Raw genomic sequence first — 24412 nt, forward strand, 5'->3', positions numbered from 1 at the left:
GTTCAAAACGGAATGTCGTGCATTTGAAATAATTTTCAAATAAATTTGAAAATAATTATTACCTTTCAAATAGTAAAAAAATGCGCTCTACACATGCTCCACAATGACAATTCAATAATAGCTTATTCTTGATCTAAAGAGAGCCAATTGCAGAATTCCGGGCCACCTACAAAAATGATAAAGAATCAAGAACTAATTCATGTACAAAAGAACCACTAACGAGCAAACACATATTAGATTACTAAAAAATGGCGACCCATTGCGCATGCTAAACTTCTGTGCAATTTATCGGACCGCGGTCTCCGGAACCCGTATCATATAACCAATCCTGCAATCGACTTGAGCCATTGCAGGTAGGCTGAATTGTGCTCAAGAACACTTCAGGACCTCCCGCCAACAACACTTAATCCGTGTCGACCACGATCACAACCACCAGCAGCAGCAGCATTTATTCCACCGTATTTACCCGAGCGATAACTGCCCTTTGGTTCAGAGCCTCGGGTTAACGAGGGAAAATAAATGGTACCACATACCTAGCGCCGAACCAAAAACCAAAGGCAACCGTTGGTGGTTTTGGTTCGCGCCGCCCGGCGTCTTGGTCAATGTAATCGGGACGACGGCGAGTCGTAATAAAATGGTATAAACAGCGATAATAGCTGTCGATTATAAGCGATTTCGTATAACTTAATATCGGCAATTATCATTCGTAATTATGGTAGTACACACAACCCGCACGTACCATATATGCATGTCCCCGGAACCGGATGCACGATCCACGAGCTAGCGCTAGCGCAAACCGACTGCAAGAGAACCATTTTCTGCTTTCTGCTAGAATTTAGTCACACAAGTGCGCGCACACACACACGCACCGGGCATGCAAAATGTGTTGATTCAAAATGCAAAAGCGCAATTTAGCCGGTGGCAGGCTGCATATTAAACAAGACAAGAAGCGATTCTTCGCGCGCCCAGCCACACTACCAGTAATCATGGCGGCGGCCACAATCATTGAATAAAGTTCGGTTAATGAGCTATAATTACGTCGCTGCAAACGCCACTGCTGCCGAGGGACGTGTACGTGTGGCCCAGGCTAGTTACATTCGCCCGGCGTTTTGTTGAGGTTAAGACGAGGGATGATGTATGATGTGATGCTTGTGCTGCTGCGGTTTTTCGGATTTTGCCTTCCGTTTGCGGGGTTAATTGGGACGCTCGGTGGATAGAATTGAAGGTGGAAAATCGCATTATTATTGATGGAAAATTGGTGTCGCTTGGGGTAGAATTTGTAGAGAGGGATAATCATTAGCACGACGAAGGTGTTGCTCGAGTGTCAAAGTTCATTGGAGAAGAAGTGTTTAATTAAGATTATACACACAATCGAGTAGAGTGTGTGTGTGTGTGTGTATTGTACCGGGAGTTGCTACGAGCGACCTGGTTAGAGGTTTTATAATAAGGTAAAACACGTTTCTGTGCTGCTTGCGCCTAAATGTCTACTTTCTAAAGCACCTATAAAACCGGATAAAGAGTGTCGACAGTCACAAACCTCTTCCCTTATTAGGATCGAGATTTAAGGAATGAATTCTACGAGCCCCTGTTCCCAGCGTTTGTATGACTCACAGCCATCCCTACCCCGCCATCTACTCTTCCTCTTGATTGCCTTATCTAACGCTAGGGCCACTGCCATTTATAACCGTGCTGAATGTTGAAGGTCACGGGATCGTCACAGTTCGCCGGGTTCTCGTTTGAAGTCCAACACACGCACACACACAAACACACGCTTCTCTGGGGTCGGACCGTGACTGTTGTGAGATACAGCCCCTTGCGAGATGACGATGTAGGGTTTGACATGGTAGGTTTTTAGCTCAACTCTCACGACCGGCATATCCAGCCTTTAAGCATACGGCGTCCCTCCCCATCCGTTATTTCGCCTGCCGACACACGGCGTCGAGCCCTCATGCAACGAGGGCGATGGGCTTTTGTTGCATTGCCGCGCGAATGCCATTGCCGTGATGTCTTAATTATGGAATTGCACTCGAATACCTCGGCCCTTCCTTCATCGCGGTCGACCAGATTGGGGCAATGTGAGGGGCACATTCGTACAGTTTGAACGTAATTTCATGCTATTTATTTTTTCTTTCTTTCCATCGGTTGCCTTCCATGCAATCGTTGTGGAGCAGCCGTACAGCGATGTGGAGTAAGCGAAAGCACACAACGCTCCACCATCATAGAGACATGCAAATGAAGAATTGCATCTCGCGCTCACTCCGGGTGCAAAAAAAAAAATGTCTCGGATTGCCCGTTGAACTTCGTACGTTGTGGTGGTTCGCTTGCTGTGGAATGATTTTGTTTCGCGAATCAATTGCACCGGGCACCTTGCAAGTACAAGTCTCGCAAGTTCCCGATTCCGGAAGGTACCGCATCCGGCATGTGGCGGTACGTTTTTCGCGCCTTTTGATCGGTCACCAGCCACCCTGAAGCATGCCCCGGCCCCATAATGAGCGTGTGCATGAGCAGTTTCCTGTGAGGGACGTTGGTGTTTTTTTTGTACCGCTGCTGTTGTTGCTACCACTCTGTTTGTCGTTTCATATTTTGCGTTCGGTCGTCTTTCACCGGGGTAGCATTATTATGCTGAATATTCTGTGTTCCGGAGGTGTGTTTTGCTGCTCTCTTGCCTTGCAGCCGCAGTACGGTGTGATGGGAGTTGCGACCAGAAGTCGCTGGTTCGTACACCATTGTGCCACCCATAAAAGCGACTTTATCGTCACACTGTTCTGCAGGAGTGCAGGCAATGTGGAGTGGAGTGTGAATTTACAATTAAATTATGTGTTTTATGCTCTGTTTTCCTGCACGTAATTAAATGTTTCCTCGTACGCAGGAAAAATAGTGGGTAGAGTGCGAGGTCCTTGGGAAAACTTTGTGTGTACAGTACTCGGTGGGGCTCTGCTACTGTCATGCTTCAATTTTATTTTACTTGCGTTTTTTTTCACGCTTCTTTCTCAAAAGCAAAGTTGCTGTACTGGGAATGCGAAATGAGCAAGAAGTCACCTTCAAGCATTGCAGATGAACATTTCTTGAAAGCCTCATGTTTCGCCTGAAGCGGTAGCGCTGGAAAAAAAACACGAGAAATCACAGTAAAAAACCACCATTTCTTGATTAAATCTTAATGCCCCCGAAACGCTAGAGTTTAGAGCCGTTTAGGCTCAATAAAATGTCTGTTTTCTTAATCTTCTTGCCCGCCGCTACTGGTGTGTGTGTGTGTGTGTCGCTAAATGTGCCGCTGTTTGATGGCAAAGTTCGCAACTTGTTAATAGCTTAGGCATCAGCGTTCGGGGTGAGCCTTTCGGCTTTAGATGTAACATATTTTGATGGCGTTTGTAACGTATCGCTTGATCAATTCCCGTCGCACGCTCATGTCACGCGGTATCCATATAAAGTGTGCAAACAACCTCCAAAGCTCGCTAGATAATAACGACTGACAGAGTGAGCTCGAGAGTGAGTGGAATACTGGTCGCACACACAATAATAACTTGCCTAGGGGCGGCCGGCTAGTAAAACGCACACATTACGCCGGTTCGATTATTCCAACCTGTCAGGTTGGGGAACGAGTTCGATCACTCACATCACTTTATGACAGACGCGTAGTATGTGATCGCTTTGCTCCCCACTCCCCCCTCCCCCTCCCTTCCCTAAATGCTGTCGCCGTTTCACCTTCACTTTCATCGTTTTGGAAAAATTGCGTCCTGTCCGCCGTGTGATTGTCGCCTGACGCAGGCACCAAACTTGCACTCGGCAAATGGTTCAAGGCTCTTCTAGCGAAGGATTTGCGTGCCCGCCTGCCTCGTAGAGAGATCACCCTAGATATTCGCGGCCTCTTTTAGGTACCCTGCAACGAGAAGCCCTTATTTTGTTAAAACAAAGCAACAGACCCGATTGTGCGCAATTTATTATCCACCGCGAGCAAAAGGACCCGCAATTGTGCGCGCTTGGGATATGTCCCGGATGACGGGGGTTTCTGACTCTGTTCCGCGTTTACCGGGGGGAGTGGTGTGTTCGATCCGATCGGATTAGCCGTGGGGCACAAATTAGCGGGCGATCGAATCGACGCTTGGGCCGGTGTGCAAGAATCTGTGTTGCTCTGGCTAGTTAATGTGCACCGAACACCTCTAAAGCGAAGTGCTCTCAAAACCGATCGATCGCTATAGGGTCCGCGTTAGCGTTTAGCGGAGTATCACGATTAGCTGAGAGATCAGAAGAAACAGCTACACGTAATAGAACAAGATTAGATTCCTACGCGTCGTGTCAGCCTGACTTGGTTGGTGGTGCGTTGCCGCACGCTTATCTTGCCGACATGATCAAGTCCGGTGTGATGGTGGTGGTGGTGGTGGTGGCCCCATGGTGACTTGATTGATGCCTAGCATTTGTGAGAACAGTTGTTGAATTAATTATGATTCCATGGACCAGAGAAGAATGGACGCGGCGATGGAGAGCTTTGGGATCAAGATTGGAACTTTATTTAGTTGTACTACGGGCACACCGGATAATCGAGAGTGGACTCGCCAAATGATGAAACGCTTCAAGGTCTCTAGAGAAGAGTAGCTCGTTTATAGCAGCTCATCCAGTTCCATACCTGTCCGGTCTCTTATGGGATGGGAGCTTTTTCTTTGTTATAAGTAAGGATAACATTTTATAGCACGCTGTACGGCGCTTTATAGAGGAAATGGGCCCAATTTCGCCAAATGCTGCTACCTTGAGAGTTAATTATGAGCTTTGGGCTCTGTTTTATTAGCGAAAAAACGCGCCCAAACTTCAAGCGCACTCTTTAACCATCGTTCAGTATCCGATCTTCCGACGAATGCCGATCGCCTTTTTCGGTAGCCCGTTTGGAGTGCAAGAGTGATAGGTTTGAGCGTGTTTTTATGTTTTATGGACCACCAGTTAAACATAGTGCATGAGACAGGGGAGGTTGTTTGTTTTTTCTCCCTCGGACCGAACCATTTTCGTTAACCATTATGATTTTTATTGATTTGTTGTGAGTGATTTAGCGAAAACGGCAGGATCGGATTTTGAAAACCGGCAGCCCAACATCATAAATTGATTTCAAGGCTAGAAAACGTTTTTTTTCTTCGTGTGTTGAGAGCTGCGGATGGACCTCTTATATTTATAGCTCAGCTTCACTTTTAATGGATACAGATCGGGTTTGTTTAAATGCAGAAAACCAATATCGAATTTAGTGTGCTGGGTTTTAACTGTTTCTCACAGTGCACAATGTGGCCTTTTGGGAGAGTTAATTTTTTTTTGCGCCACTGCGCATAAGAGAAAAGATCATTCTCCATTACCCAGCGTCTTAACGAAATTAGTCAACCACAAGACAGAGCGGCCATCATTAATTTAACAAAAACTCTTCTCCCATTCTCCATTTACCAGGTACGCTAACGCAGCATTCGAACGGATGCGCCAAAAACGCCATGAGCCACGGTGTCCTCCCATTTCTCTGGAGCAAGTAAGTAAGAAATGAGTGTTCCTCCCACTTGAGGCACATTAACTCCGCGCCAAAGTGAGGATCCACACGGTGGTTTCGCAATCCGCAAGACAAATGTCGTACCATTCCCTGTTTTGTCGGTTGCCGTCGAATGCGTGGTAATGTATTGTGGACCTGGGCGGGTGAACCTTCTGGACACGATGTTCCACTGGATCATCATCATCATCACGGGTCGATCGGGTGCTGCAGGTTCCAGAATCACCTACGATAGCGCAGCCAGATTCCGATAATTTGCTGCTGGTAACGAAATTAATTACACCATTAATCAGCACCCATTTTCGGGCACCTCCCGTTTGCCTGGTGGTAACTTGGAAGGCCAAAGCACTTTTTTTTCTCGGTTTTGGTTTGGGCAGGTTTGCGGAACATACGGGGATCTTATCGGTGATGTTCGATCTGTTGTTAAGATCAAACCGCGAGCAAGGAAACCGGCTGCAGGGGGGGAAGGTACCAAGAAAAAAAAACTTCGCACAACCCAACAACCCACATGGATCGATTTCGTGAGTACAAATAAAGCGGCTTTACGCGGGCTCGCCGACTGCGACCGTTGCGAGGGTTACTACAGATTCGGGTAGGATGTTGGACAAGCTTGTCAAAGTCGAACCGTATGATGGAGGGAGACGAGGAGAAAGGGGCGGTTCAAGTCGGCCGCGACAACGTTTCGATACGCGAGATCGATACGCACCGGAATCAACAGTGACAGGTGGTCATAAATACTCATTAGCATTTTTGGCGGCTGCCGGTATGAAAGCGTCGAGCGGTGTACTGAGCACACTGCCAGCATTTGCCTATAATCAGTCGCACCTCTGAACCGGATTGAATTCGTATTCGTATAAATGCGTGTTCGAATTCTTCCCCGCTTTCTTGACCTGGCCGCTACAAAGTAATACAAACTCACCATACGCGCCTATACTCTGTGCCACACGATGGCCCGATGCATCAGTCCCAGCCGACACTTGCCCGCAGGCTTTGTTTACAATGTTTTATCAATCTGTCCGTCCCGGGACTAGCTACAAATCGCGGGCGGAGTAGTGCTGGCAAAAGCGATGCATAATTTATGGTCAAACCTTTTAAGTCCTTCGAGAGCACTGTGCCGTCTCTATCTCGCCTTTCTGCCCCTTTCTGCTCATGTTCTGACCATTCTCGGCAAGAGAATTTTGCTAGCGCGCGGTGGTATGCTTACGGCTTCGTCTATACACGTCTATTGCTCGCGCCAGTACGTGCCAGTTCGTTCCGTACGGAATGTGGTAAAAGGGATGCGCGGAAATGAAAAATCCACATTCGCTTTTTCGCAGTAATAATCGCACCCGGGTGCATCTCGATCAGCCGATGCATTCCGGTTCACTGGACGCAAGAGCCGTGTTCGGTCAGGTCTCTCAGTTGAACTTATTGTGCACGATAAGCGATCGCAGAGACTTACGGGTACGGGGAATGTGTGTGAGGCTTGCTGTAACGGGCTGTTCTTGGGCAAGCTGGCAAGGCTTATCGCGGGCGGTAGATAATGGAACATGGACAAGTTTATTAACGTTTTGTGTCGGTTGTGAAGGTGTGGACTTCTTTTGGTTCTATTTTTGTGCCGATGCAGGTGAGCGGGCGCTCAATGCAGGCCAGCCGCTTTGGCATGGTTCCGTAATACGGGTGCGGAAAACTGCCAAAGGCTTTGCTGATCGCTGATCGGTCTAGATATTTCCCGGCCTTAGTTGGCGATCTTTGAGAGTCATAATAGAACAGGGAAGCAGCGCTTTTAATTGATTTTAGCATTGCCAGCAATTATAGCAATACTAAATCATTTGCTATAAAAATATTTACATCGTCTTCTAAACATCTCGCGATCGTGTTGCTTGATTCTGGGTTCAATTTCACAAAGAAGGACATTGTTTTATTGTCTGTCAGGAATTGGAAAAAAAACAACCCACAATCATTGGCTTTCCCAATCAATGGTGCAACCTCAGCCACATGAAACATGCAAACAGGACAACCACATTACACCACAACACGACGGTCTCTTCCGTTGGCGTTCTTAGATCGGCCCGTAGACCTAGCAGGTCCCACAGCACCGCGAGCTATCGTGATTTATTGTTTGCCGTCGCGCTGTTTGTAAATAAAAGCAATATAAGCGATATTTTACTTGCTTCTTATTATTTTCCGTTAATAAATCCTCCTATAATCTTGCCCTCCGCTTTGGTGCTCGGGGTCCTTCCAACCAGCATGCATTGTATTGCACTCAGCGAACCGCTTCTCGTTCGCTTCGCTCTTAATCCCGCTCCATTCCCGTAGGATAAGGATGTGCATCGGACACCCATTTATCCTTCCATCGGGCGATTGTTCAAGCCTGTCCACTGCCTAGGCAAGCAGAGCGAAAAACGAGGTAAAAAAAACTGGCCAACTAGTTTCGCTACATACATTCGTTTCGATGAGGTGAGTCTCAGCGAAGGATTTATGGGCCAATAAGTGGCAGCATTTGTGCTGCCACCCGAACACTACGGACCTCAACGATGGCTAGGGTTTTTGGCGCAGTGGGAGGAAAAGGAGGAGATGCATTTCGAGACTTTGGTCCAACGGTCTCACGGTTTACGGTCTCGGTAGAGTTGTGGAGCTGTGTTTTGTCCGATTTTTTTATAGCTGCTAGTTGGTGTCTTATTTCACTGCGCACACACACACACACGGTCGGTGCAAAGGATGACCGATCCGAGGGTGCGACCGGTGAATGGCTTTGACTTTATTATCTTATTACGTTAATCAATTTGACTTATAATTGCAAATTGGAGTAATTGCTCAAAGTCCGCCCAAAGCGCGTCCGGTGTGGAGCGAAAAAGAAACGTGGAAACCCTTACGAACATCCTTCCTGAAGCGCGATGGGGAAAAGTAACGAATTCATTATAACCTTTAAAGCGTGATTTACGATAGCGAGCGAAGGAGTCAGACTTCGGCGCGGTTTTTGGAGCGCAGCTGGAACACCGAAAGAGTTAGGTTTTGATAAACAAAAACAGCTACCGACGGACTGGAGTAAAGTCGGAAACGGAGCATAATTAAAACGCAACCAAGAGCCTTCTGGTTTTGCAGTTTAGAGCGTCGGGGCCGGTTGTAAAATAGTCACAAAAGATCGAGAATCTGTGCCGATATTTGCATCTTGCTGCGGAACCATCGCTTTCGCTGCATTCCCGCGCAACTAACAATTAACAGCAAATAGAGAAACGATGGGCAAAATCAAACGAAGATAAAGCGCATCCAGATCTGCTAAGGAGGACGCTTGTGGGAACTTCATCCGCCCTTTGCTTTTTTTTTCGTAGAAGGACCCTTCCGGGAGACGCGTTTGGCTTCCAGTCTTTTTCAATTTATGATAAAATGGTTTAAATAGTTTTAATTAATACACCGCCTTCGGGATACGCTGCATGGGGCGTATCTTGGCTGGCACTTGGCTGGTACGTCCCTTAGGAGATGGGTGGTTTGTGTTTTATCTCTAGCGCTCCTGTTACCTTGTCCAGTTCGCTCGGTTTGAGAATGGGAGATAGCGGAGCTAATGAATGCGTTGGTCGATGACCGCTAGAGGTAGGAATTGTTGAGATGACCACCTAGATTGCACTGTCGTATGTATCATTTTACATTCTAGTTGTTTTTTTTTTCCTATTTTATTGCCATAATAATTTTTTTTCTCAATTTAAAAATGTTTAGTTAAATTCTTTTTTATTTGAATATGTTTTGTATTTGTTGATAATTTCTACCACAGAAATTTAAAACGAGCATAGTTCGTCGTGGTTGATAACACCAACCTTTCGTTACTTTCTTCATGTGCTAATGAAGGTGAGTGTGGTTTCGAACGATCGTTCGTTGCTTCATTCAGAAATTGTTTTTTTGATCTTTTTTGCCTGCCATGTGAAGACCAACACCACAATCGCCTCATCCAACAGGCCAGTCTTCTTTTAGGGCTTAAGGGCTAAAAAGGGATTTAAGGCTCCAACAGATCACACTTCATTTAGGGCCATATCGCTTCTTGATGAGATTAGAATCTCCAGCAACTTCTTGAGGGATTAGATTAGCGCGATAGTACAAAATTTTAAAATATTTTTAACCGTCAGTTCGACGATTATTCAAATTTGTATTAAGCGTTTCGTTTAAGACAAAATACTTGCTTGCCGGAGCCTCTGACCGTGATAAGGCCCGACTCGGAAGCAGAGTATCAGTTGACGGCAACGATCTCGAGGTGGTAGAGGAGTTCTGCTACCCTGGTACGATCGTAACTTCGGACAACAACGTAAGCAGCAAAATCAGAAGGCGCGCATTGTTCAGGGGAATCGTGCCTTCTAAGGACTCCACAAACTCCTGCGATCCAGAAGACTCCAACAACACACGAAATGCACAATTTACCGCACCTTGATACGTCTGGTAGTCCTCTACGGGTACGAGTCTTGGACTATGCTGACGGAGGACGCCAATGCTCTCGCCATTTTCGAGCGACGGGTAATAATGACTATCTTTGGCGGTGTGTGCGAGCAGGGCGTGTGGCGAAGGAGAATGAACCACGAGCTAGCTGAGCTGTTTGGCGTTGCTGATATCCTGACGGTAGTCAAAGCCGGAAGGATACGTTGGCTGGGTCACGTGATGAGGATGCCGGACTCATGCCCCACCATGAAGGCCCCACCAGCGACCCGTTCGACACGAGGCGTAAAGGAGCACAGCGAGCTCGTTGGCTGGATCAAGTGGAGTCTAATCTGTCGGAGATCGGATGCAGCCGTGGATGGAGGACTGCAGCCCTGGATCGAGTTTCCTAGAAACTGATTGGAGACCTGACCTTGTCGACGCGACGTGCTCAATGAGCAGGCCAAAAAAGAAGAAGAAGAAGATTAAACGTTTTACCATAATTCACCATTGGTGGTCACTTTGAACGATAGATTCTGAACCATCATTTATCAGAACACCTACCCCAACCTATAGCTTCAAGTTCATTTTCAGGTGTTCATTATTCAGTTCATTTTGTCATGTTTTGGGAGATTTTATTTTGCATTCATTTATCGCAATTTTATTTTATGCTACAAAAATGTCAAATCCAAACCATTTACTCAATTAAAATTAAGTGGGAGAAAAATGAGTATATGTTTATCTCATTATCAATACTATCCAACACACAACTTTCAAAGTAATTACAAACTCAAGCTGTGATAAAGTTGTACAATTCTCTCATTTTCTTTACAACGCCACAGCTCAGTTTCGGCACAAAAGACTATAGAACGATGCACAACACCCCCACCACAACAGCACCACCCTACTAGGTGTATGTGTGCATGTGTAATAACATTTCCACCCACCATTCATCACATCGACTAATGAGCTCGAAAAATTCATAACCATCACTATGTGGTGGCATCGATGAGGTGCAGCGTTTGTCTTCCACATTTTTTCCGTTTCCCTTTCGCTGGTTGCGTTATTTACATGGTTCGGTGCGGTGGAAAAATAGGTTTCCCAACCATCGCTGTCCATCCCACTATTGAAAGCTGGTTAGTTGATCGATTGAAAGTAAATACGAAACGATGTGCAATCGAGCACCGTGTTTTCGAAGCCAAAACCTTTCCCTTCCAGGCGCGCGCTGACAGTTCTGCCGGTGAAGTAAAATTATTTTAAAAGGATGTGCACATACACACACACGCGCGCACGATGCTATTTATCGTGTGGGCCAAGTCCCTTTTACCGCGAGCGATGGACGAAAGCCGCCTCGCGTTAATAATGCGCTCTATTCACTTTTCCGTAACGCGTTCGATGGAATGCATCCAATTCATGTGTGTGTGTGTGCGGGTGTGGTTTTTCCATAGGTATCGGGCGCCAGTTGGAGTTGGGGATTATTTCAACATGTGATTAAAATGTAAAAGGCTTTCCAATAGGGTAGGTTTGCCAGTTACTGTTTTTCTCTCGAAGGATGAATGTTGCTGGAAAAAACCCTTTCGATTTTGATGGCAGAAGGATAATGATAATTTTACCCGCAAGTGCTGTCCTTTCCATAGCAGCAGTTTGAATTTGCTAGAAAGTTTGTCCGGGAGTTGGTTTCTATTCGCATTCTCAATTCAAACATTTTTGCTGAACGCTTCAAAAACAATACTTGGCGAAACATTTGTGCTTATAAACTCGAGTTTTTTTGCACGATGTTAATACACACATTTCTATTAACGATATGGGTTTTAATCCACTTTATGGGATACTTTACATTCATACACCCGATCATATTTAATGGTGAAAATTCCTTACTTTATAGGCGTGGAAAGTTTACCACCAGCACCAGCAATCCTCGCCAATCCGGCTCCATCCGATGCGTACTTTCCGCGTCCAGCAGCAAAAAACCCCACAAATCCAAATTTATAACCGCATCTCTGGCGAGTTGCGGGCCCCTCCTCGCCGGGGTCCGGGTCTCTGGAAATACCGCAGAAACATTCTTCTTCAAGGATCCTGCTACCATACTGGCGGGAGGTCTGCTGTACCGAACCATCGAAACATTCGACCTATTGCGCCGAAATAACAGAGCGAAAATGTCGCAATAAAAATTCATGAATTATTTTATGCTTCCACACTGTGTTATGTTGCGAGAGGAGGGAGAAAAAAAACACAGAAAACAATAACCACTTGCGGAACGAAAAGAAGAAGAAGAAGCAGAAGCATTGGCAATTCTTATCCGAACCGAATCCGACGGCAAGAAAAAACAATCGACCCACAACACAACACAGAAAGTGTAAGTCAGCAGCTTTACTTTCGGTTTGGGTGCGATTGAAGATATTATAGCATCGTGCTCGCGCACACGTGGTAATACTCTCGCCAGCGCCATAATCGTTAAGTTTAATTTTCCTTCCAACCGGCTTCAGACCGGCTTCACCCAGTAGGTGGTGCGGTGGACGATACGATTTGATTAGATATTTGGTTGCAGGTTTCTTTTCTTCCTTCTTTTGTTTTTGGTTTGAATTGCTACTGCTTTCTTCACGCTCACGTCGCTTATCGGTTCGGTTTTCCTACTTTGTGCGTTGATCGAAGGGCAAACAACACGACCCCACAACGTAAAGCAGTGAAAAAGGGGTTCTTTTGCTCTAGTTTTGCTGCAGGTTAAGTGTCCTGCATGATCATTATCGTTTCGATTGGGTTTGGCGAACGAACACCGGTACAACGCGCGTCCGGCACCATTCCGTCGGTAGTCTATTGGATTGAAATTGTATTAAAGTGAGCAACACGAACACGTACCCCAAGTGACTAAATGTGCATTTAGCGGCGATTGGAGTGATGGCGAGTGAGGGTGAGGTTTAATCAAGGACTGGCCACACCTTGGTTTTGGAACACTATGGTCTGTTGTCCGGTTCTTGCGTGACGGACGGGACCGGCAACCGGTAACACGACAGCTTCTTGGCTTTTAGTCGCATTATTGTACCCGACTGGCAAAAAGGGGGAGGTTTATTAAAGGGGGCGTTTACTCAACCATTTCGATCAAGGAAACAGTGTTGTGCTAAACGTTTCATACATTCGGGCATACGTAATGCAACATGTAACGAGTCAATCAATCATCTGCTAGAAAAAAACATTATTTATGGATTTTATAGCGAACCTTAAATAATGGTCTCTGATGACTTATGTCAAGGTTTTTTATTTGTATGATTAGATTCAAGTGTCTGCTGGACATAATACTAAACCAAGGATAAACAAAAGAGCAAGGATATATAAAAAATTATGACATAACATATTTTTTAATTGGGATTTATGATGATATAAGAATAAAATCGAAATAAATTAGGCGGCCTCTTTCGAACAGTCTAGCAATTATAAGTAGTCCGTATACCACTAGTGCTCTACATATAGCACTACTCAAAAGATCTTCTTATGAGTAGTAGTTTTGAGGGTTAAAACAAGAGTTTGGTTTGCTGTTTTTTTCTTTTTGTTCGACAACAACTTAAAGCTTTTGAAGCAGGCCAGTTCGGATTGTTAGTTTTGTTTGGAGACCAATCAGGAATTGACCGTCAAAACACTTATAAAAAACTGGTTCAACCCATTCTTAGGAAATTGTTAAGCATCTTTATGGAAATTTTTATATCAAAAAGAAAGAAAGCTTGAGTATAGCTACTAATATATAGATTCTTTTTACTTTCAATTTAGTTTCATATAAGTTCTTCTAGTTCATAATTTTTTGAAATATACTGTTAAAAACTGTGAGTGTGAGCTACTTTTCTAGCAATTGTAATGCACCATCCCATCCACGAATGTTCCTTCCATTACTGTGAAATAGTAAAGTAGATCTGGCAGGATCAAGGGAACGCAATGAAACCGACGCAAATGGAAATAGAAACCCCGAAGAAGCGAAGGTGTTCCATTCGACTGCCTGTAATAAAATGTACCAGAGCAGTAAAATCTTCTTTAATAAATAATTTGTAAGCTCTGTGTGTATCTTGCGCTGTAGGGAAACGCACCACTACCGTGGAGGAAAAACTGGGTCGAATGGGCAGGGAAAATAATGCTTCTGCCACTACGCCATGCTAGAGCAGTCGTACGCATACACGTGCAAAGTAATTGAGTAAAGCGAAGGAAGCACGAGGGTACGACTCACCGCCGAAAAGAGCCGCCCGTCGGTGAGTTTCCTGTAAAACTTCATAGAAACCAGAGGAACACAGCTCGAGCCCGGCCAAAGCGGAGACCTGGTCACGGGGAAAGGACAAACAGCGTGTCAATGGAGCGGTTCGGGCAGGCAAAATGCCATCGAAAGAAAATCTTTCCCCAAGGAGTTCGTGTTCGTAATATGTTTCCCTGTTTTCCTTTGGTCGCAATCACGTTGAAAGACGGTGTGCGTCGGTGAGGCACACACAAAGGGAAATGAGGAAAAAAGGGTGTGTGTGTGTGTGTGTGTGTGTGTGTGTCAGGCAATGGCTGCCGGGGCAAAGGGAAGTGTACCACCAGGAGTGGCCATAAAATTTCCTTATGTGATGGTGAGCGAAGAAGTGTTTTTCCTTATCGCAGCCAGGCAAACCGGCAGGCAGCCCACACGCGTCCCTTTTTCGTCCTTACTGAAATCCTTGTCGATGACGGTTGTCGCTCGTTTTGAGGGCTAAACGGTGAGTCTAAGACCACTTTCTTGACGGGTGTGTGTGTGTGTTATCTAACAACAAATTGAAAGTTATTGCGGTCAAGTTTCTGGCTTGATGTCTTAGAACGCTCGCGCCTGTTTGATGGTCTTTTGAAATGGATGAAGCTGAAATTGATGGAGTAAAAACTAGCACAAAGAAGAAGAAAAAAACTAACACACACGCACACACGTGGCTCAAAGTCATTCGATCGGAATCCTTTTTATCAAATCCTTTGCCAACTCTAGAAGGAGTCATGCGTGTGTATAGGACGGTTTCGTAGGGAAAAGTTTGTTATCAGCTTCTCCACTCCTGTTTGGTTCTAAGGGATGCTAGGACATCACCACTGCCACCACCACCACCACCACCACTAATTCTTGACGATTTTGTGCCTGCGGGGATGAGAAATGAAAATGAAATGGTGTCCTTAAACTGGTTGAAAAGCTTTCCAATTAACTATTCGCCGACTTTTCGAACAAACTTCTTTCCGTGTAGGGGTTGATTGTTCGGGAGTGAGATTCCAGTAAGGGATGAAAAGTTGACTCAAACAAAAATTGAACGTTTCTTGGAGGCGGACATTTGCAGGCGTACGAAGATGATGTGTGAGATAATTTAGTGCTTGATCTTAGAGGAATTATGAACAGGTTACGGTAATGGAATTTAGGACATTAGAAAATAATGAATTTTCTTTCGCAATCGACACGATAAACTGAGATTGAGTGCTCTAATTTGAATAGTTTGGGAACTATTTTTATATCACATTAAATAGTAATCTTTTTGCTTCTGAATTGCTTTGGAAATTCTCTAAATTATTCACCTAATTTTTAAACATACACTTATAATCACTATTAAGGGTTTTATCAGTATAAATTTGCTGAACACTGTCTAAAAGGGCACATTTCGTGAATAGAGGTCGCCTACTGAAAAAATATGCCAACTTAGATAGTTTTAAGGACTTTTTTTATCGATAAATCTCTCAATTTCCACTACTGAGGAATTTTTTTTAACAAAAATTTTCTCTTAGTTATGCCATAGTTGACGGATTTACAAAGATTTTGTCAAGAGGATTGAGAATATTTAAATAACCTGTGCTGCTTTATAGCATGCTTCAGCAGTTTTATAGCTAGTTTGTATAAGAATCTCTTTAAAGAATCATTACTTATTTCTTCGACGAATTTCGCCTTGATTTCGCCCTGTATATTTATGCGGATTATTCGTCTATACCTATTGACGTAAGTCATCTAAGAACTCGAATGGAGAAAACTATTACACAGGTTTTACTGCAATCAAAACAAACACCATTTAATCCACGCATTAATAATGTATATAATCCCCGTTGGTTATCATTGATTGAAAATGATTTCATATTATTGATATGAATTTATAGACACTTCAACCGCCATAAACTATATCAATCGTTTACAGCTCCAACATACGGCTCAAGCATTTCGCATAACGTAGGCCGAACGTACCAAAAACTGACACCGCAGTAAAACAACAACCACCGGCATCGTAAATAGTCCGCGTCCGATCGTAACGCAAATGTTGTCACAGACGCGACAGTTGGGTAGCGAATGTCATGTCCAAGCAAGGTAACACGAAGGAGCAAACGTGAAGCACAACAGTCGTGTAGACGATGCAGACCAGCAAACCCCCGATCGGCCCACCTGGCTGATCAAAGATGCAAATGTCATCCACAAGATCTGCCTGCACCCGCGGGAATGGGTTCGAAACATATTGCACCGAAAGTTGCGTTCTAGGGGTTTCTGCAATAAGTATATTATAGCACAAAACAGCTATAAATTTCTCACTGTCCGTCGACACCTCTAGGAAAACACGATCCGGGGGACGTTGGTTAGGTACCTGTAATGGTCAATATGGGTCAAATTTCGCACACGGTTAACCTTGTGTTTAACCAAGAGACCCACCGGCGATCGTTGGGATTTGATCCACTTTGTGGGAGTTGTATTGATGCGAAGCATCTTGCTTTTTCCTTTCAAGCACATTTACTTTACGAGCCAAATCGAAGCGAAATTTACGATCGTGTATCATTAAATAAAAAATCAAGGTATTCTGGAAGTTGATGCTGAAGGGACGACAATGATTCGAGTTGCGGATTATATCGTTCCGTGGCGATACTTCACCGTGCATAAAACCGGAAAATCTACTCGCACACAAAAGGACAACAGAAACATAAATAAAATCACTCTTTTAATTTGCAACCAAAAATACAGTACACGGTAACATGGTGCATTGCCAATTTATGCTTTTGCTTCGCGCGACTGCTCACCGAAGTCTTCCCTTGATCTGTACCAATTCCTGCCGCACGGGCAGATATTGAAGATGATGCAGTGTGTGTATCCTGGAGAGCCTGATTAATATTGAAGGACATATTTCAGCAAAATGCTGTGGCGCGTTTGGTGCGCCTCAGTGCTGCTTTGCTGCACGTGAGTTACAAATGCGGCGCCCTATGTCAATCACAACCATCCCCGCTGGATGGAAACTTCAAATACTGAACCGCGTTGCGTTGGTAATTCAAGAATTAATTATTTGCTTCCCACCGTGCAAACAACATGATGCGTACACACACACACACACACACACACACACACACACACACACACACACATGCTACCGGGTGCGTAGTGGCGTTCCGTGAGCGCAACCTTTCCCGGGATGAAAGTAATCCTGCGCCGGGTCTCCGGTCGTCGTCGAAATAGGATGCCGGGATGCGGTTGCGGTTACAACGTAGCACGGTAAACCACATTAAATACTATTCACTTGCCGTCGGGTGCTATGAGGGCGCTCACATTGTCTCAGAGACCCCGTACTGTGCAGGGGGAGGGGGGAGGCCCACAAGAGCACAGGGAGCCGCGCAGTTTGTTGGCTTTGATTCGGATTTTGAATTTGAAAATGAGATTTTACGTGCAAAGGATGGTTCTGCACACATACGAACGCACACCCACACACACACACACATGTTTTTGGTGTGCGTACTGTTTTGGAGCTTTGATGAATTTTGCAAGTCTTTCGACAAGTCGGGTCTTCTAGCATGCGGGGAAAGGGATCGATCTGTGGCAGGGCACACGCGGGCACATACAATGTGCAGCATTAATGAGGGAGAAAATCGTAATGCAATTTCTAGTACTATCGTTCCGCTTCTCAACTCTCGAGTCTAATAGCTAAAGGGGCGTGAGCTTCATTTCTCGTTGAATAACAATCGTCTGTGAGTTGTAAGTTTCAACATGTAGTTTTAAAAACAAAACACATAAGTATTCTTCTCACATGCTTTCACAGGGAAAAGCGATGTAAAAGCTTCATCCTACGCTATACTTTTTTTCCTAAGAGGATCAACTTACACTATTTGGATGGAAAAATCCAATGGAAATTCGCAGGAAGGGAGAAAAGTGTAAAGGTCACGAACGGTTGGCTTGTGCTTCTCAGCAAGGAAAGCCGAGCTGTTGCTTCGGTTGGATTTTCTTTTCATGCTTTCATTTTTCCACCCTCCATTACACCACCTTGGGACCGTCGACCCAATGCGACCCTTGGTGTGATCCTTTTTTTCCAGCAAAAGGAACATATTGCCCCGGCGCTTGGACGGTGAAGAAATGTTTCTCCATTGGCGGAATACGAATGGTACAGGATTTTTTCAATACATTTTTTCCAGTCTGACGGTGCATTTTCCTTGCCGTTACCTTCCCGAGGCCACAGAATTGCTCATTTTCTGTAAATTAACAACATTAAAGAAACATCGTGAGCGTTGGGGGTTAACGCTGCTGCAGGGAAATCCATACCGATGTGAGCCTAGGCTAGGGTGTGGGTGTGAGCGTTTTCTCTCTCCATCCCCGCGGATGCTAGGAAAAGTGCTGGAAAATCTGTTTTTTTTACTTCGGTGAGTAAGGAAAAATATTCGACACTGTGTGCGTGTGTGTTTATTTGTGTATGTGGGATAAAGAGATACAAGTCGACTAATGAAAAAAAGGACGAAGAGCACTCGACGATAGGATATGCCGAGACTGGTACTTGCCTGCGGTAGGAAAAGCATTTGGAAGGCAATAACAAAACAGAATAAAACTGGAAAAAAGGTAAAAAAAAAGGAGAAGTAAACTACATTACAGGTATACGAAGCCCTTGTGTGGCCCCCAAGTGTACAGAAAAATAAAAAGGCCCCATAAACGAGAGAGAGAGAGAGAGAGAGAGAGAAAATTTTTCGCTCGTCGGTTCGCCGATCCCCGGTACGCGCCGGAGGACGAAAACACATTTTCCAATTAAATATTATAATCTAAATTGTAATTCTATCCAATCTGTTTGGTTGGGGGCGGACGGTACCTGAACGAGCTGTTCTAAAGTGAAAAGAAGTGGGAAAACATAGGGAGAAAAAATATGATCTGATGTAAAAATAAAGGCACCTTACAATACATGAGCGCTATTTTTTGTTTTCATAACAAAAGCCACCTTCATTCGCTCTTGTCAATTTCGTGCTCTTGTAGGGGGGGGGGGGGGGGGGGGGGGGTGGAAATAAGCAGAAAACATAAAATGAGAGCATGGCAAACACAAAACCAACCTGTCCCACGGCAAAAGCCGTCTGTCGGCTTTTTTTTTTTACTGGTAGGAAAATAAAGCAACTGTTTGTGATTTTCCCACTTCATTTGTCACGGTTTGGTTCGCAAATGGTGCTTTCACCGGCTAACGGATACAGGACAGTTGGGGTAAATTAATTTAATCATAGCTTTAAAAATCTGGGCGCCTCCACCAGCATGGACACCCAGCATGGATGCAACGTGGAGAAAGAAAACAAACATTTGCACGAAAAGAAAAGTGCCACTCGGTGCTGAAAGAGAGGGAGTATTGTGCGCCGCTTCGGTACAGTGAAAATGCTGAACGGATAAAAGCCACCACCCCGAAAAGTTGGGCTTTGGTCCAACGCATTTTCCACGCAATGTGTAAGGTGAGAATCTGGCTGGGAATGGTAAGCAGAATGGTGGTTGGTTTTGAGAAATAGATGAGATAAGAGAGTTGACAGCCGCCAGGCCTTATGATGACGGCAACCGGCTAATGGGCAGGATAAAACCGGCAGCAAGGCACATCCACAAGTTGAGTTGATGTGAATGAAACAAGAACAATAATTTAAAAAAATGCTAAAAAGTGTTTTAAAAACTCAGCGATGAAACACACATACACGCGTAGGAACGCAAGTCAGCAGACCGGAGAATGCAAGTGCCACTCATTCTTTGCCAAGCTGCCGAAGCTCCGTAAAAACCACTCATAAACGCAACTCTGCTTCTTTATTCACATTCAGTCTTTTTTTTGTTTGTATGTTTGAGGGTTTATGTGCTTATTTCCTTGTTGCTGGTTGAACACAGGTAAACTATATACCCTTGCCACAGCGGAAGCGGAAGTGAGCGATGTCTATTTTTCTACCCTAAATAGGTGAAGCAAATTGCTGCTGGCTTAGGTCTTCACAGATGCATCAGAAATGCATTTTGTATGAATTATATACAGCATTTTATAGGCTACTTTAAGAATGTTAACCGCATTTTACATTTCCGTAAAGGGATTTTTCACTATCTGATGATTATTTAGATTTTGTGGGTATAAATCGACACTTCTGTCAAATCCGTTTTAAAACCAATCTAATGGGGTAGATTTTTAACACTTTCCAGGGCATACCGAGCCAGATTGATACCAGAATTTTTTGCTTGTGTATACAGGACAGGATAATACCGTGTCAGTTTACGGCGATGTTTCTATTTTCGGGTTAGCACAACAAACATGGTCATGAAAAAAAATCATTGAAACAAATATTTTCATGACTATTTAATAGCAAAACCTACAATGTCAATTCGTCCAGTACGAATTTGAGGTACATTTAGATGGAGTTTTACCAAAAAAATCACATTTGGCTTGTGTCGACAGCTCAACAGGTATCATGGTTAAGCAAATTAGCGCATGAAAAATTTTGTAGGGCGAATTGTGCGATCGTAAAAATGGTTCTTAAATGGATGAATTATTTATTTTAAACTTTTAAGACTTAAAAAAACAACGACAAGGTAAATATTGATTTTTGATCGTTTATTCCTATGGAATCTTTTCTTCTTGCTGCATGATTTCAGAGCGATTTTCAATCTGATAGTAACGAAAATGAGCAACATAAAATGCAAAATACGATCGATCCTTAAAAATAGCTTGCAAAACCCTGTAAAGTGAACTGACTACGAAAGATATGTACTTGCTATAAGGTTTGTAGAGTCTTTATATAAATCCAAAAGCAAAGGAGCACCAACCGACTAAGACGGTGCACAAATTACATTAAAAATATTGATCCTAAAGGGTTTTGCGGAATGTTTGGTGTATTTTTGGATTTCGGATTATTCAAACGAAACCCAACCAGCAAACCGGATCATTACTGCAGTGTCGCAAATCTGTTGTTCTATTCTCCGCAAAACCCGACAAACCATAGCACACTGTATCATGTTGCCGGAAGTGGGCTATATTTTTGTTTTTCTCCCAAAAGCAGTACCGACGACCGAACCAAACCGGAAAAGCTCTCCGATTTAGTTGAGGTTATTTTTCGAAGCAGCCTCGTTTGGTTCCCCTGGGCTTTGGGGAATTGTTTGGGACGCAAACAATGGTGCACGGAAGGTACACGTTGACAGACGGTGAAGAAGAATTGTTGGAAGGAAACCTCCATGCCTCACATTACCATAAATTCGACCATAAAGACGCACACACGGGACACAGTTGGCAATGGTCCCGAAAAACCGCCGCAGCAGCGAGCGACGGAGTGTTGAGCGTGCGGACAACCGGGATGGCGCAGTTCCGGAATTTATGCCCAAAACAGTGCAGACATCTCCGTGCAAGGGGTTTTCGAACATTGGACCGATGTATCCATTTGCTTGAAGTTGACTTTCTTGCTGCTGTACCGAACCACACACTGTGTACAATCGATACATGACATTCGACCTGTGTGACTAACCGGCATTGGAACCACCGGACCGGCAAACCGAGGTCATATGAAACACAGCGTGAAAGGGAAGGTCCCATTCCAATGCTGGTCAATTGCCAAGCCAACCAAACCTCCAGAGCACCCTCACGCACACCGGTGTGAACCGTTTACGGTGGGACATTCTAGCAGCATCGGAAGTATCGCATTAAATTGAGACAAATAAATTACGCCCACCGCTTCCAGGAGGAGTCCAGGAGTCTTCGGAAACCCTTACTCCGATGATTGGAACTTCACTGTTGGTGATGGAGGCGGTGTAAAGGAATCAAAGACCATACAAGCAACATACAAGAATCCTCGTGTACTGTAATCTCACCAAAGGTTCCCATTGTTAGTTGGCTTCCCGGGGTTTGCGTGTATAACACCGGGCCGGGCAGATCAACAAAATGAAACGATAACCGCAAATCCGTTCTCCGGTCAGGAGTGTGTATTGGAATGGATCCGATACACTCATCAGACCAGCTGGAAGATGCAACTATTCTCGTCCTAAAGGCGGTCTAGTGATGGGGTCTGTTTACTAGCTCAAATTGTTCGTACACCGGTCTCTTTCGCTCCTTTGGCGTAAAAGTTCTTCCGGTGCTTGATACATTCGCCTTGATTTGTAAACTGAACTATGTAGGCTTCCGATTAAGAATTGAATTATAGCGAGAACAAAAGAGTTTGGTTGTGTGGTAGAGTTCCTAAGCGGTTTTTGGGGATAGTGTTGAAAAGATAGTTTCGTGATAAAGTGTGCCGATTGTCAATGCCTATCATAGGACTCATTGTTGGGGTGAAACAAATAAAAATCTTGCAACAGGATACGACCTCGATATAGTAAAGTAGTGGAACTAGTGTTGTAAACAATAGGTTGAATTTCAACTAGTTTTGTTATAATTATAGTGACGGAACACTACAGCAGTACTCCAAAAAAAACATGTCCACTTTGACAACTTCAACAAGTGCTGGAACTGGTGTTGTAAACAGTAGATTGAATGTCAACTACTTTTGCTATAATTATAGCGATGGAACACTGCAACAGTTTCCGTTTATAAATGTCTACTTAGACAACATTGAAGCGCATTCAATACCTACCGAATACATTTTTCCGACAACTTTTTTTTTAAAGAAAATTCTCTGCTCTTGTACTTTTATACTCTTTTACTAAGAAGTTTACCTCCTTCAACAAACCTTTAACTATGCTAAAAGTTCTAGAAGAAAATACATATTCCACGTAACTTCCATCGAGTAGCTGAAACCAATCACAATAAACCTTTTCCCAACCTGTCACAACCAGCTGGTAAAAGTGTTTAATACAAACACAGTAACGTGACAAGGAAAAGGACAGAAACTACAAACACACACTCACTCTACCTAATTAGAATCGTCACTAGTCTCGTTTACTTCTAATTGACTCACACCCTTACCACACGTCCGCAGTAGTAGAAACAGCTGGATACTATAGCCTCGGTGCCGTTGACAAATGACAAACACACAACATTTGTAATCCGTTTCGTTTGCGTAAGGAGAAAACGGAAGGCCACCGTAATTACTGTCACTGTGTCCATGATAATGAACGTACGTTTGACAGCATTTTTTTTCTTCTTTCATTTACAGGTACGAAAACGGATCAGGCGAACATCAGGCGGTTGCTTCTCTGGAAGTGAATGGCTTTAAATTGGACCCCATTTCGTCGTATCGAGCTAAAGTATGCCTTAAGATCTATCAGGGCGCTTGATATGGTTGACTTTAATATCAATATATCCACTTACATCTTGCTGCTATTGCATCTGCTTCATCTCATCAGCCGTGCTTATCCAATCTTGAACGCAAGAAAGCAATCAGCGAAATGATACGTCGCTTTTATCATGAAGCAGGGCAAGAGAAACCAAACCCATTACCACCCCATACGGCCAGAGATTGCATAACTTGCATGCGTATGGCCATATCGTACCGTTACCGCATCGAACGCGTCGTTTAGTGGTTTAAGCAATGGTTCTTCGCCCAGCTACCGTACTAGCTGCAATCGACTCTCGGCTTCTCATGACTCTCGCGAGGGCTAATGTGAACATGATCGAAACATTCAAATTAATAGATTATTAAATTGATATAAATTCCTCGCCACCATTTTCCAAACGCTTTTCGCCGCCACCGCCGGCTCCACCAATCGGTGAGAAAAGCGTATATACATAGCTGGTTGGGCAAAGCCGCAACGGTTTGGTCACAGCGCGGATCTACGATAGGGCTGTGTACGATGTGCTCAGGAGAACGTAGCCACGTAGCCCATCGCGTTATCGATCGAGCGGCAAAGTAAGATACTTATCAAACGACCGCTAGAATGCACACGTCTTTTCCCTTCGGGGCGGGAAATTGTCTATTGACTTTCGATGCTATCGGCGGTCCTACGGTTGGGTGGTGTAGCTCGAGCCACGCTAGTAAGGGGATAAATGGGGTTCCGGAGATGATTAATCGATGTACGGTGGTGTGCAATTAACCGGCGTCGTTTGTAGGTTTTTAATAAACAAGAGAACCGTTTTTTCCATTTCCTTTCTGCCGGCGACGGGTTTTGAAGTTGGACCCCGTAAGGTCCCGTAAGGGATGTGTGATGAGATGATGCACTCTTGCCTTTAGTAGTCCACGGATGTACGGATGCGTAATGCGTAACAATGAATGAGATTTTCTCTCTAACGGTATACGGTATACTGAGGTTCCGATAGGGGCTCAAGATAAATGATGGCAGGCAGGCTTGTTAGTAGGAAAATGCAACAAACTCCTCTCCACCACAAGCTTCGGTTTCGGAGCACCTCGCCATTAAACGCAAGATTGAAT

At 44.4% G+C, this 24412-nt stretch overlaps 3 protein-coding genes across 4 annotated transcripts in view; 1 reads left to right on the top strand and 2 right to left on the bottom strand.

Moving 5' to 3' along the window:
* Nucleotides 1-17066, bottom strand: part of LOC126559130 (uncharacterized) — a 186390-nt gene extending 169324 nt beyond the window's left edge. The window contains exon 1 of the mRNA XM_050215245.1: nt 17057-17066. The gene's annotated coding sequence lies outside the window, so the exon portion shown is untranslated. The remainder of the gene's footprint in view (nt 1-17056) is intronic.
* LOC126558824 (pyridoxal phosphate homeostasis protein) overlaps nt 1-24412 on the bottom strand; it is a 445790-nt gene that overhangs the window by 319324 nt on the left and 102054 nt on the right. The window lies entirely within an intron of this gene.
* LOC126559679 (GATA zinc finger domain-containing protein 14) overlaps nt 1-24412 on the top strand; it is a 55680-nt gene that overhangs the window by 12241 nt on the left and 19027 nt on the right. The window lies entirely within an intron of this gene.

Source organism: Anopheles maculipalpis, chromosome 2RL (genome assembly GCF_943734695.1).
Source record: "Anopheles maculipalpis chromosome 2RL, idAnoMacuDA_375_x, whole genome shotgun sequence".
In the NCBI taxonomy this organism is placed as follows: domain Eukaryota; kingdom Metazoa; phylum Arthropoda; class Insecta; order Diptera; family Culicidae; genus Anopheles; species Anopheles maculipalpis.